This window comes from Macaca mulatta, chromosome 5 (genome assembly GCF_049350105.2).
Source record: "Macaca mulatta isolate MMU2019108-1 chromosome 5, T2T-MMU8v2.0, whole genome shotgun sequence".
Lineage (NCBI taxonomy): Eukaryota > Metazoa > Chordata > Mammalia > Primates > Cercopithecidae > Macaca > Macaca mulatta.
This window is the reverse complement of record NC_133410.1, coordinates 14,412,749-14,424,925: the sequence shown is the minus strand read 5'-3', so window position 1 is coordinate 14,424,925 and position 12,177 is coordinate 14,412,749. Positions and strand designations below refer to the sequence as shown.

Here is a 12,177-nt window from a genome sequence, read left to right as displayed (position 1 = left end):
AGTTTACTTCTCTGGTGCAAATTCTCTGCATGATGATCTTCAATTTCAGTAGGCCACTAACTTAGACCCAAGTGATCTGCTGCGCCATTTTAAGAAAAGGAACATTGCAGACCCTGGATTGTTTTTAAAAGCTGTACACTCTATTAGTTCTTGGCTAATAGAGTGTTGGATCGACTGACTTCTGGCAGCCTTGCACGTTGACTCCACTGACATATGTACAATTTCAGACTTGAAGCCACACATGAAGTAATTGTGAAGCCTCACAATTCATCCCTAAAAATCTGCCATTCGGTGGTTCTTGTCTTCTCCAACAATGTAATCCCTAGGAATTGTGATGATATGAGCTTTTAAAAAAATTGTTAATTAATCTTCATCCACTTAGGACATATTAATTTATCTGTGATGAGGAAGAACATGTTGAAAAATCCCAGAATATTGAACGAAAGAATGAAACGGCTACTGTAATATAGTTTGGATCAGAGATTTTTTTCTCTCTTCTTTTCATATAATTACTTATGGCATGTGATATTAAGAAAGAGAAAGAAAATTCCAAAGCAGAGTTTCCAGAGCAGGGTCTAGAGAAGCCCCATAGATTTACTCCAGCTGTGCAGTTAATAGGTGATGAAACAGGCCTAAAAAGAGCTTCAGTGACTTGTCTAGTGTCCCATGGTTAGTCAGTGTCTTACTTAATCATGGCTTTGTCTCATTTTGTCTTTCTGATGATTCAGCTTTGAGTTAAATGCCCCTACCTTAATGAGGTGGTCCTTGACCATGTTAAAGAATTAGCTCCTTCCTGGTACCTAGTCACTCTGTCTTGTTATTCTGTTTTATTTTATTCATACCACTTTTCAATTTCTGAACTTACATTCTGGTTTATGATTCTGTGGTTTGTCTCCTGTAAAGTGCAAGCTCCACGAAGGCAGGGACTTTGGCTTTTGTTCACTATTATATCTAAAATAATGTTTAGGACATGTAAGTCCTCAGTGCAAATTTGTGGATTGAATGGACCAGAGCTAAAGAGGAAAGGAACTCTTGTTTCTTAGGCATCTATTATGCTAGTTGCTGTGCTAAGTTGTTTGTGTGTGTTACATAAACTAAGAGGTAAGTGATGTGCTTGGAGCCTTGCAGTTAGAAAGTCAGATAGAAAGTGGATAAGCCAGAATTGAAAGCCAGGGATATTTTGCTTCAAGTCCTGACATCACAAGAAATTATTTCCAGTGTTCAATGGTTCCTGCTCCACTACTCCCTCCATGACCTCTTCCCGGGCATCTAAAGTTCCTAGTACACCAAGTTTGTGTTTGGCATCCCTTGTTGGCTCATATCTATCTGGGCACTATAGTTTTCAGAGAAACCAACTTGAATATACTATATTCAACATTGAATATATTATATTGAATGTATTATATTCAACACAGTAAATACTCTTTGTTGCTGGCTTCTCTGTATAAAGTTTACTGAGTAAATTTCTCATAGATATTATAGCTTTATTTCTTTTTTAATATTTTTTATAGCTTTATTTCAATTTGATGATGAATCCCATTGAGTTGCACAAATTTGCCATGAAAAGCCTACAAGAGAAAGAAATCCACCCATCTGCTGATGATTGAAACCTGATGCAATCAAAGATGATAAAAAGTTCAGATGATATGGGCCAAAAGATGAAGAAAGCATGGAGGTATCAACAAGACAGGAAATAACCCTGAAATAGTGTTGATTCTGACCCCAGGGTAATCAACAAATTTGAGTTGGGGAAAATGTCAAATTTCTCGTCCCTATCAGGACTTTTCACCTTCTTCAGGTTAGGTCATACTGGATATAACAATTTCCATTTTGTCCCAGATTATAGAACTGTCAAACTTTAGTGCATACCAGAATCATCTAGAGAATTTATTACCAAAGGGGCACAGGGACCTACTTTAATTAAAGAGATTCTGTGCCAAGCACAGAGTGAGAGCTTAATTGATGGTGACCATTAGCATTGTTATTTATTTCACTCTTTCCCAAAGGGCAGTTGTGGGCCTGACCCATTCATTCACAGATTGGCAAGAGAAAAAAAAAAAAATGCACCAAACTTGGAATTTGAAAACCTGTGTTCAGACATCAGTGATGCTAATTTCTAGGTATGTGACTTTGGATGAGTCACTTCCTGTCTTTGAGCTTCAGTTTACTTGTCTGAAATCATCATAGTCAATAATGTTTATTTAGAATGCTATTGTAAGAACTGGATAAAGGAATGCAGAAGAAAGAATCCAACAACAAAAGGGCAGGAGGTTGTGGTTTAAAATGTGGACTTTCTCTATTATGATTAAAACAGGTCATTTACTTCCAAATCCCAGCCCTGCCAGCTATCATTACCTGTGTAATTGTAGGCAAGTAAACTTCATTAGCCTTGGTTTTCTCATATATGAAAGAGACAAAAACAATACTTTGTCTATATCAACTCTCAAACTTTACATGAACCCTGCTGTTATGAGCTCTATTTTATTGTAAGGGAACTGAGGCACAGAGGAGTTAAATAACCCAACTCAGATTCACATAGACGTGAATCTGGTTTGTGTCTTCAGGAACTCTGGTTCAGAGTCTCTACGCCTTACCAGTGAGCCTGCTGCTCCCACGAGCACACAAGACATGATGAGGAAGGGCCCAGCACATGACAAATGCTCAGTCAATATTTCCCCAAATTTGAATAACTTACTTCACATTACAAACTTCATCCTCCTATTTCGTTACGCAGTCCACGGCACAGCTCAGACAGTCAGTGTTCAACCCTATGTAGCTATTGCCCGTGAACACAAAAGTGCACTTGGGCTGCATAAAAACTACAGACACGTTTATACAAGAAGGGGAACATTGTGTCACATTTGGTTTTTATTGCTTTCAGCATGTTAGGCACATACTATCTGTTTATTAGGTAAAGGTGAAAGGTTACAGATCACCTTAAATTAAAGTATAGATAAGTTGCTTGAGAAAGGGCTACATAGAAAATTGCTGTTGTAAATGTACAGTAACCTAGAGCTTTTCGACTCTTGGAAGTAGCTTATGTGTGTGCTGACAATGACTGACATATTGGGAATGAAACCTGTCTTAATAGTACAGGATGTGGAAGTGTACACCAAACTTACTCAAAGAGAAGAAAGGAAGTCAGATGTCAACTAGAGTTAAGGGCAATTATTCTTTATTTTGGAGGAGCTTTCCAGTGAGTTGGGAGAACACAACCCAGGCTGAGGGTGTGGAGTCTTACTGAAATCATGAATCAGAACAAATTGGGAGATACATAGTCTGATGATAAGATAGAGTGTGAGGACTCGGGACATATGTTCCGTGTAGCCATAGAATTCATGATGAGGGATCTGCAAAATGGACATTCAAGTTCCTGGGAACAAAGGCTGATCCAAACAAAACGATTCCGTTCAAGTTTGTTGTATTTCTTTTAACTACTTCCCAGTCATTACCCACAATTTGATTTGAAATACTTATAAAAGAAATGTACCCCAGTACAATGCATCATTTATGAAATTATGCATTTCATTTATAGAATTACTGGTAATGCAAACTCATAGTTTTACCAACACAATTTAGATATTTCTGCTTCCATATTGCAATGATTGCATTATCCCCCCATGGCCAAGTGGAGTGGTGAGCACATTTGTTTCAAAATAAAATAGACAGTAAATAAATCAACACCCTTAACGAAAGCTAAATTGAACACAAGATTTATGCCACTGTAAGGAAATCTCCACAGAACAATATTCGCTTTAATGCTTTCTTTTTCCTCTACTAAAATCTTACAGTGTATCAAAATGAAGAAAGCACTTTCAATGTGAATTATGTAGGAACAGACACGATGACAATTCTGTTTTTCAGAGTAGGGTTACAGAGCCACTTCTGCTTGCCCCCGCGAGTGTCAGTGTCGGCCTCACACTCCTCTTGAGTACGGATCTATAACTATGAAGGAGCGTAATTGGCAAGGAAGGGCTTTTCAAAACTAACCCTTCCCAAGCAAAGCCGATTCTGACGACTTTCGCTTTCCCTCTCTTGTTCAGCAAAAGGAACCCCCAGAGGAGTCGTGTTATTGACTAAGCCCCAGTCGGTAAACACCCCTGAACATCAATAAAAAAAACGAACAAAAAACCCACAAAAAACCAAAAACCAGAGAGGGAGAGAGAGAGAGAGAAACACCAACATGAGCCAAAGGATGCCTTTCTAAGGAAAAAAAGCCTGAAGACGTTTACTTCAATGGAGAGAGGGCTGTTTACTTACATTGCTCGCAAGACCTTCCAACAGCTGGAGTCTTTGAACTCTAGTGTGCGCAGATGTGGAGCTTTTGCTCGAAATCCCCTTTCCTTTGGCAGCAAGGATTATTCATAACTCTTTAGGGCTTCAGATTGATAAGTAATTTCCTGATTCGCTTTCAAAAGCATTCTCCCAGGCTTTGAGTGGTGGCAGAGAGAGGGAGCGGGCAAGGACCCCGGCGTGCAATGACGCTGTGGCCTACACAGATCTCCTGATTGTTCGATCGAACCCGAAAGAAGACGTCGACATTACAAACAAAAATAAATATCCTTCTTTATCTGTTGGCTCGTTCCCCAAATCATATTTGGGAAATAGCACAGTGAGTCTGGACAATATTTTTTCTAAAAGTATAACATTAGCTGAACACCTTATCATTTTTGTGCTGGGAGAAATCAGGGCACCTCTGACTGGTCTTCAAAGACCAGCTGTTGCAATTTCTTTCTTATCAGCTGCTTTACAGGATGTTCTTAGAGACCAAGCAGCCCAGCCCTTTCGGTTGACAGTCAAAAGAAATGATGCCCAGGGCTTACAAGACTTGACCAGGATCACACAGCTAGTTAGCAGAAGGACAGGAACCTAAGAGCCGACTGTCAAGCCAGTGCTGTGTCCACTGTAGGGAGGTGGAGGCAGATGCAAGGACTGGAGATCTGACTCTCAATCTTAAAATACCTATCACTGGACATGGCCCTTGATGTTTCTGAGTCTTGGTTTTCACAGCTGCAGAATAAAATCGTAATAGTAACCCTTGCTTGGTCATACAAAGTGGTAATCTCTCTGAAAGCATTTTGTCCAGGATGAAAGCAATTGTATCCTAAGATGAAATTTTGTCGACCCAGCCCCATTTACATGCTTCTCTTCTCCTTTCCATTCTCATTTTCATTCAATATTATTTTCTTACTGAAAGAAACCATTGAGTGACTTTTGGATGGAGAAGGAGGAGTATAGTGGCCAGGAAATGAGATAGAACATGGAGAAAATTTTACGTTGGAAATCCAGGTAAAAATTAGATGAAAGGGTATACAGCATATGTTAACATTTGCCTCAGAAAGAACACTAGATCTAGAAATAGAAAATCAAAGCTTGACCACTGCCTGGAACACTTAACAGCCAAGGGAGCCCTGTGGAATCATTTAAACATTCCAAAACACAGTTGACTCACTGGGTATGTGATCCCTGTCCCATTGCACTTACCTCATTTTGTTGTGGTTAGAATCAAATGAGGTGTTTATCAAGATAGTGCTTTGCAATGTTTCAGGCTTTGAAACTAAAATGTAGTTGCTATGGTTTGAATGTATGTGTCTCCCCACAAATTCATACATTGGAACCTAAGATCCAATGTGATAATATTAGGAGGTGGAGCCTTTAGGAGGTTATTAGGTCACAATGGCAGGGCTCTCATGAATGGGATTCATGACTTTGTACAAAGGCTGGAAGGAACTAGCTAAGCCCTTTTTGCCCTCTACCCTTCTGTCATGTGTGGACATAGCATTTGTCCCTCTGGAGGATGTAGCAACAAGGTGCCCTCTTGGAAGTGGAGACAGAGACCTCACCAGGCCCTAAACCTGTTGGCACCTTGATCTTGGATATCCCAGCCTCCAGAACTGTCAGAAATAAATTTCTGTTGTTTATGAATTACTCATCTGTGGTATTCTGTTGTAGCAGTACTAATGGGCTGAGACAGTGGTATTTTCCAGTGGGATGTGCAACTACCATTGCCCATTTCATCTGTGTAATTGGCTGACACCACTAGGTGCCAGGGCTCCCGGGTTCTGCCTTGACCTTTTCCCCCCTTTTCCTTTTAGGAGTGTATTTCGTCTTTCTTCCCTTGTTACCCACCTCTTGGTACTTGTCTCCCATGCTTGCTGCTATTGGTTTTCTTTCTTAGCGCTCAAATTGTCCTTCCATTTTTTGTGTAATGGTAAGAATGAAGAACAAAGAGAAAACATTTTGTTCGGTCACACAGAAAGGCATCCATGTTGTCTTGACACAAGTGTGAATGTCTTTATTTTTGAAGTAGCCATGAACAAAGATCAAATGAATCAAGATCAGTGCCCCCTTGAAAATGATCAAGTCATAAGTCCAACTCATATTTTATGGTTCCATTCACTTCTTTTACCCTTTTATAAATTTATTATTTAAATGTTATTTCAGTTAAGATTTGCACTCTATCATCTGTAAGAAGAATTTTCTAGTAGAGTCTTGCTTGGTCTGCTATAACAAAATACCATAGACTGGGTGGCATAAACAACAGAAATGTATTTTCTCATAGTTCTGGAGTCTGGAAGTCTGAGATCTGGGTGCCAGCGTGGTTGGATTCTGGTGAGGCTTCTCTTCTTGACTTGCAGATGGCTGCCTCCCTTCTGTATCCTCATATGTTGGGCAGAGGGAGATCTTTCTCTTCCTTTTCTTAAGAGACCATAGTCCTATTGGATTATGGACCCATCCTGTGACCTCTTTTAACTTGAATTAGCTATGAATGCCTCTGTCTCCTGAAAAAGTCGTACTAGGGGTTAAAGCTTCAACACATGAATTTTGGGGTGACACAATTCAGTCCATAGCAAGCCTGCAGGAAGTAAAAGAAGGGAACGAATACCTATTGAGTCTTTCTTTCTCCTCACTGAATTGTCAAAACAACATTGATAGGTTGGCTGTGACTTTTCTACGGTCACAAAGCTAGTAAGCGGCAGTGACCAAATGTAAACCATGACGACCAGAACCCTGCTCCCCTCATGACACATTCTGCCTCCACCTCTTCTTTTCTCCTAGATTCTGAGCCGTGACCCTTTATTTTCCCTTCCCACTCTCTCCTATTTAGTTGCCTGGAGGCAAGACATTGTTACCCAGAGCACCATGAGAAGGAAGCCATGGGGATTCCCTCATGTGCCCACTGAGCTTAGACTGACAGCTGTAGAGTTTGCCTGGAATGTTCTCTCCTTGCATCTCTCCCAGCCTCCTTCACGTTAATAAGTCCCTTCATTAGTTCAAACGGAACGCACATGCTTCTTCCCCGGGATGTTTTCTTTGATCTGACCCTCCCGACCCTTACTCTTCCCACTATATTCTCTTATACTGTCCTACACTTCCCCTTTATAATTTTTTCTCCTTTCATAAAATTTCATAAATGTTGTTTTATTATTGTAATGGTTATAGCAATAGGTCTATATTTCTAAGATAATTCGCATAATGGTTGTCCCCCTCACTGGTCTGTAAGCTCCCTGATGCCAGGGATGCTTTGCTTACTAAGAGCTGTCCAGCCATTAGAACACTAACATGAGATGCTACAGAGGAGCAAGGGAGGATTAGACAGGGGCAAACCGGGAAAAGTAAATAGTAGAAGAAAGGCCCTTCAAAATTCACCTGCAGCAGTATGACTAGCAAGCGTATGTCTGAGAACAGTCTAATGAGGCCCCTTTATTAAGCCCTCTGTGTACCACCAAATGCTTTCTTCCCCTGTCTGTTTTGCTAGGTTTGGCTAATCAAGAATGAGGTGGTTAATGTGAAGAGAGGCAGCTTGAGGAGCAAATCCTGGGTCACATCTGCTGCCTGCTGGTCAATGCCTGGGTCCCTGCAAGGGCAGCAGAGCCTAACCCTCTGCAGGATGGGGCTGCCTGTTCATACCCCATCAGCCTCAGTCTCTTCCTAGAAAGAGCTGATGGGACAGGGTGTGAAGATGTGTAGGAACAAGGAGGAATTCCTACCAGAGAAAGACATTTTCAGTTGAAGGAACCACATGTGCAAAGAAATGGAATGACAGCATGTTGTGTTTAGGGAACCTCAAGAAGCCTAGTTTTGTTGGTGAGTTACAAGGAAATGTGATAGTAGAAATGAAAGTATCAGATAAATCTTAAGTGTTTCCATTAATATCTATTTCTCAAAATTGTTTGGAGGGCCAGTGAGAGAGTACATATGGAATTGCTTTAAAAACTGGAAAAAAAATCCTATGAAAATATTTTTATTACAAATTCTTTGGATGAAGATAACTAGAATATTAGGCTAAGAAACCATGCTGGGAAATGGAATTATTTATAAATTTCTTTTATTTATAAACCAGAAGTTTTGATTAATTTCCTTCTTCTAATCTCCTTTCAAAGGCTAGAATGTAAGTTTATAGTATCTGTTGAATATGAGTGAGTTGGGGGATGTATGTTTTCAACTCAGCACTATCCCTGGCCCTTTCTACTCTCTCTCTGAGGCAACAGGGACTGGAAGCCTGGAACTACATTTCCCAGAATCACTTGTAGGCACAGTTCCTAATTACAGTCAGCCAAGGAGGGCACACACAGGGTTGTGAAAGATAGAAAATAATTAGAGGACATTATTCTTCGGTGTCAGTTACAGAGTGGAAACAGCCAGCTGATGTATGGTTTGTAGCAACTTCTGGGTGAGATCCTAGAATCTCACACTTTCCTATGGCTTCCCAGCAAGCTTGTTCTTCTTGGTTTACAGCCAGACAGAATGCTTTTTTCCTGCAATTGTTGGTCTCATGAACCCCTTTTAAACAATTATTTTTTATTTAGAAATACTTATAGACTCATAAGAAGTTGCAAAACAATTTACAAAAATACCCTAGCTTCTTCAAATGGTGACATCTTATATTGCTATAATAATCATAGAATAAAAAAATTGACATGAGTACAATAGGATTAGGCAGACTACAGATCTTCTTCAGTTTTTACCAGTTTTTATGTAGATTCACTTGTGTGTTGCATAGTTCAGTATAGTTGAATACAATTTGATCTCATATATAGATTATTTACAGTTCTTTCAATGGCTCTTTAAGACTTTAATTTCTTGCCTTAAATCTCTACCTGATGCTATTTTCTTAACTGAATGCTGAGTGAGGTGGTTAATAATTTATTGGTGTTATCTCACATTTGAAGCCTTGCAGTCAAGTTTTGGTGCTTACCTTCCATTATGTTCATTCATGTGTTCAATTAAAATATCACTCACTGATATAACTTCACAGGCCTTCTTTCCCATTGTTTTCATCACAGGATTACAAAGGCATTCCCAGTGTATCATTATATTATATGTAAGTTACCGCGAAAGATTTTTAGCTATTCGTTGGGCTGTTAATTGCTCAGTTTTCAAAGTCATTCTTACTGTAGTAGATTAAAAATGGAAAACTTGTAAAATCATTCTTAAATAATGGTAAAATAATTTATATATGATAAGGCAGGAAACAAACAATAAAAGGTATAGTTAATGGATAGGAGGAGGCTAAGTTATCATTGTTGAAGATAATAAAACTATAAACCTAAACAATGCAGCAAATTTAACAAGGGCCATTAGAAATAATATATGTTTAACAGAATTTACAGATACAAAAATACATGCATGAAAGTAGCCTTCCTATATATCAAAATAATCAGAAAATAGAATGTTTAAAAACCCCCTAAAATCTAAAATGATGCTGGTTTCCCTGCAGAGGAAGGAGAGACTCGCCTCTCCCTAATTCTGGGCTGTTTTCTCACTTGAGCCTTAATCAGCACAACTTGTGTACAGAGACTCTCAAAATTTTGCTAAAATATTTTTTTTTCCTTTCCCTTCTCATCCTTACCTCTGACTCACTAACCGCAAGAGATCAAAATCTGGTCTGAAGAAGCCGAGGGAAGTGAACACTATGACATGTTCTTTGTCCCTTCCTAATTAAGACATATTTCCTCTCAAAATATCCTAGCCTGCAGAGATGGTCCCTGGCTGTAACTTAATTTTTTTTTTTTTTACATCATTTTCTCCAAGGCAGTGTAACAACTTGAAACCACATATTTCAGAAAATGATCTTCTCTTTACATTCACCATTTGGTTGGCTTTCCCAGAATAAATGAACCATCTGCCCTAAAGAACTATGCAAGTCTTTGCCACTTGCAACCAGTGAGACTAACAAGTTTCCTGGCTAACATTTGTTAGCTGCTAGCAAAGTTCATTGATTCTTCTGGGCATTATCTTAATTAATCTTTACCACTGTGTGGGTAGAAAATTAAAGTCAGTTAAACCAAATCTCAAGGCTACCAAAAGGTAGAACCAAGGTAAGGGCCAGATGGTGAGGCTCCAAGTCCTTTCTCTGCTTTTTTTGTAGGTGACAATAATTTTCTTTCCCACAGGATTTCAAAAACAAGATCTGGGAATCAGCCTGGTCCCTCTGACATTGATACACATACATCCTAGTGAGCCGCATTGGCTGCATCAACTCAGTGTGCTAATTTAAAAAGTCAACTTGTAGAAAAATGCCAGATAAATAAATGGTGCTGGTAATACTAGGTAATCATGAAAATTGTATAAGTGACATATGAATGCTGAAAATGTAGTGGAAGTCCCAAGTATATGACCGCCACTTGGTGGAAACCTTGTCAGGAGAGAGTATTTGGATTTGCTTCCTAAGTGGAGTTAATTCTTTAGAACTTTAGCACTTAATAAAAGCAACAAAATTCATATCACTCTCAAAAGTATAATTTAGAAGACTCTATTTTCCCGAATAAGAGTTCTCCTTTGAAGACTACTGGAAATTGCCTTCTTTCTAATTTTAATATTTGGATTGAAAACATTCAAATGCACGCCTAACTTCAAAGTGTAGTTTGAGACCAAGAAGCACTTCCTGATTTATATTACTTGAAGCATCTTTTGAGCCCCTGGATTCCACCATACATGAAGCTAACACTATTCCTAGATTGCCCAGTTTCATTCATTAATTGATTCAAAAGAAGAAGGAGGTTCCAAATCTCAGCAATTTTCATTATGGATAAATAGATGCATCCCCTATGTAAATAGTTGAACCAAAATGTCCCTTAAAAGAACCTAGTATCAAGCCCTTCGAATTTCCAATCTCTTAGTTTCACAATCATCACTATCTTTTCCCCCCAATTTTTCCATTCCTCATATGCATCAGCATGACCATGCTGTCTCAACCAGTCCACAGGAATCACACATGTACTTCCTGTCTTAATCAACAATGAAGCTCTCACTTAGTTGGTAGATCATGGAGGATAAGGACATTTACTGAGGCTGGCTTGTTTTAGTCCAGGAACATATAGCAGCTCCTTTGGAGATTGCAAACAACATCTAAGTCACATGTTATTTGAAAGGTAAATATGTAGCCACAAAAGAACATTTAAAAAAGAGAAGAAAATAAGAGAAGAGAGAAAGATTGGAAGGAAGGAAAAAAGAAGGAAGGAGAGGAAGGGGAAAAAGTGAGGAAAAAGAAAAAGGGAGAAAGACACAGTGAAAGAAAAAGAAAAGGCAGAGGAGGGAGGCAAAGCAAAGGCTTAGATGCTGTAACTGCAAGTAACACAGACTCGGGCTGTGCATTTTTTTCCAGGGGACTATCTGCGGTTTTTCATGTGCCATACTATGCCATGATGCAGCAACAGTAAACTGACTTAACATGCCCTCAACTGTAGCTAAGGTTTACAGTCACAAGTGCCATTTTTGGATACGGTGACCAGCTATCCTAATTTTCCTGGGACTGAAGGGGTTCCTAAGATGTGAGGCTTTCAGTTTTAAAACTGGGATAGTTCAGTCTAAAACCGAGGAGCTCTCCACAGCGTGGGATTTTCAGTGCTAAAACCAGAGAAGTCCCAGGCAAATCAGGAAAAGCTGTTCATCTTACCTTTGAGTAAGACAGTAAATTGTGTCTCTTGCATCCTTTGAGGATTGCACAGGAAACTCTCCAGCTGTTAACCCATCTTCCATGTGCTGGGATCTGTGTTATGTTGTGTACACTGTAGTGGACATCTTTTTATTCTGCTTGCTCAGCACCCCAGTAATCTTTGGGTAATGCTTTTCCTATTTTTTGCGGTTCTAGTTGGGCTGTCATGCATAGTGTCCTTCACTCCTGCTGCCTTCCCTGGGGTGAGTGGGTCAGCCAGGGTAGACTAAGCAAAACAG

At 39.4% G+C, this 12,177-nt stretch overlaps 1 protein-coding gene and 1 long non-coding RNA gene across 3 annotated transcripts in view; one reads left to right on the top strand and one right to left on the bottom strand.

Annotated features, from left to right (window-relative positions):
* The window catches only part of LOC144341127 (uncharacterized), a 191,010-nt gene that overhangs the window by 50,016 nt on the left and 128,817 nt on the right, over positions 1 to 12,177 (top strand). The window lies entirely within an intron of this gene.
* Positions 1 to 12,177, bottom strand: part of C1QTNF7 (C1q and TNF related 7) — a 107,842-nt gene that overhangs the window by 67,352 nt on the left and 28,313 nt on the right. The window contains exon 1 of one of the 2 annotated variants that reach the window (XM_001099341.4): positions 4,261 to 4,726. The exons of the other annotated variant lie outside the window; for it this stretch is intronic. The gene's annotated coding sequence lies outside the window, so the exon portion shown is untranslated. Of the gene's footprint in view, positions 1 to 4,260; positions 4,727 to 12,177 lie in introns of those variants that run through there. 2 annotated transcript variants of the gene reach the window in all.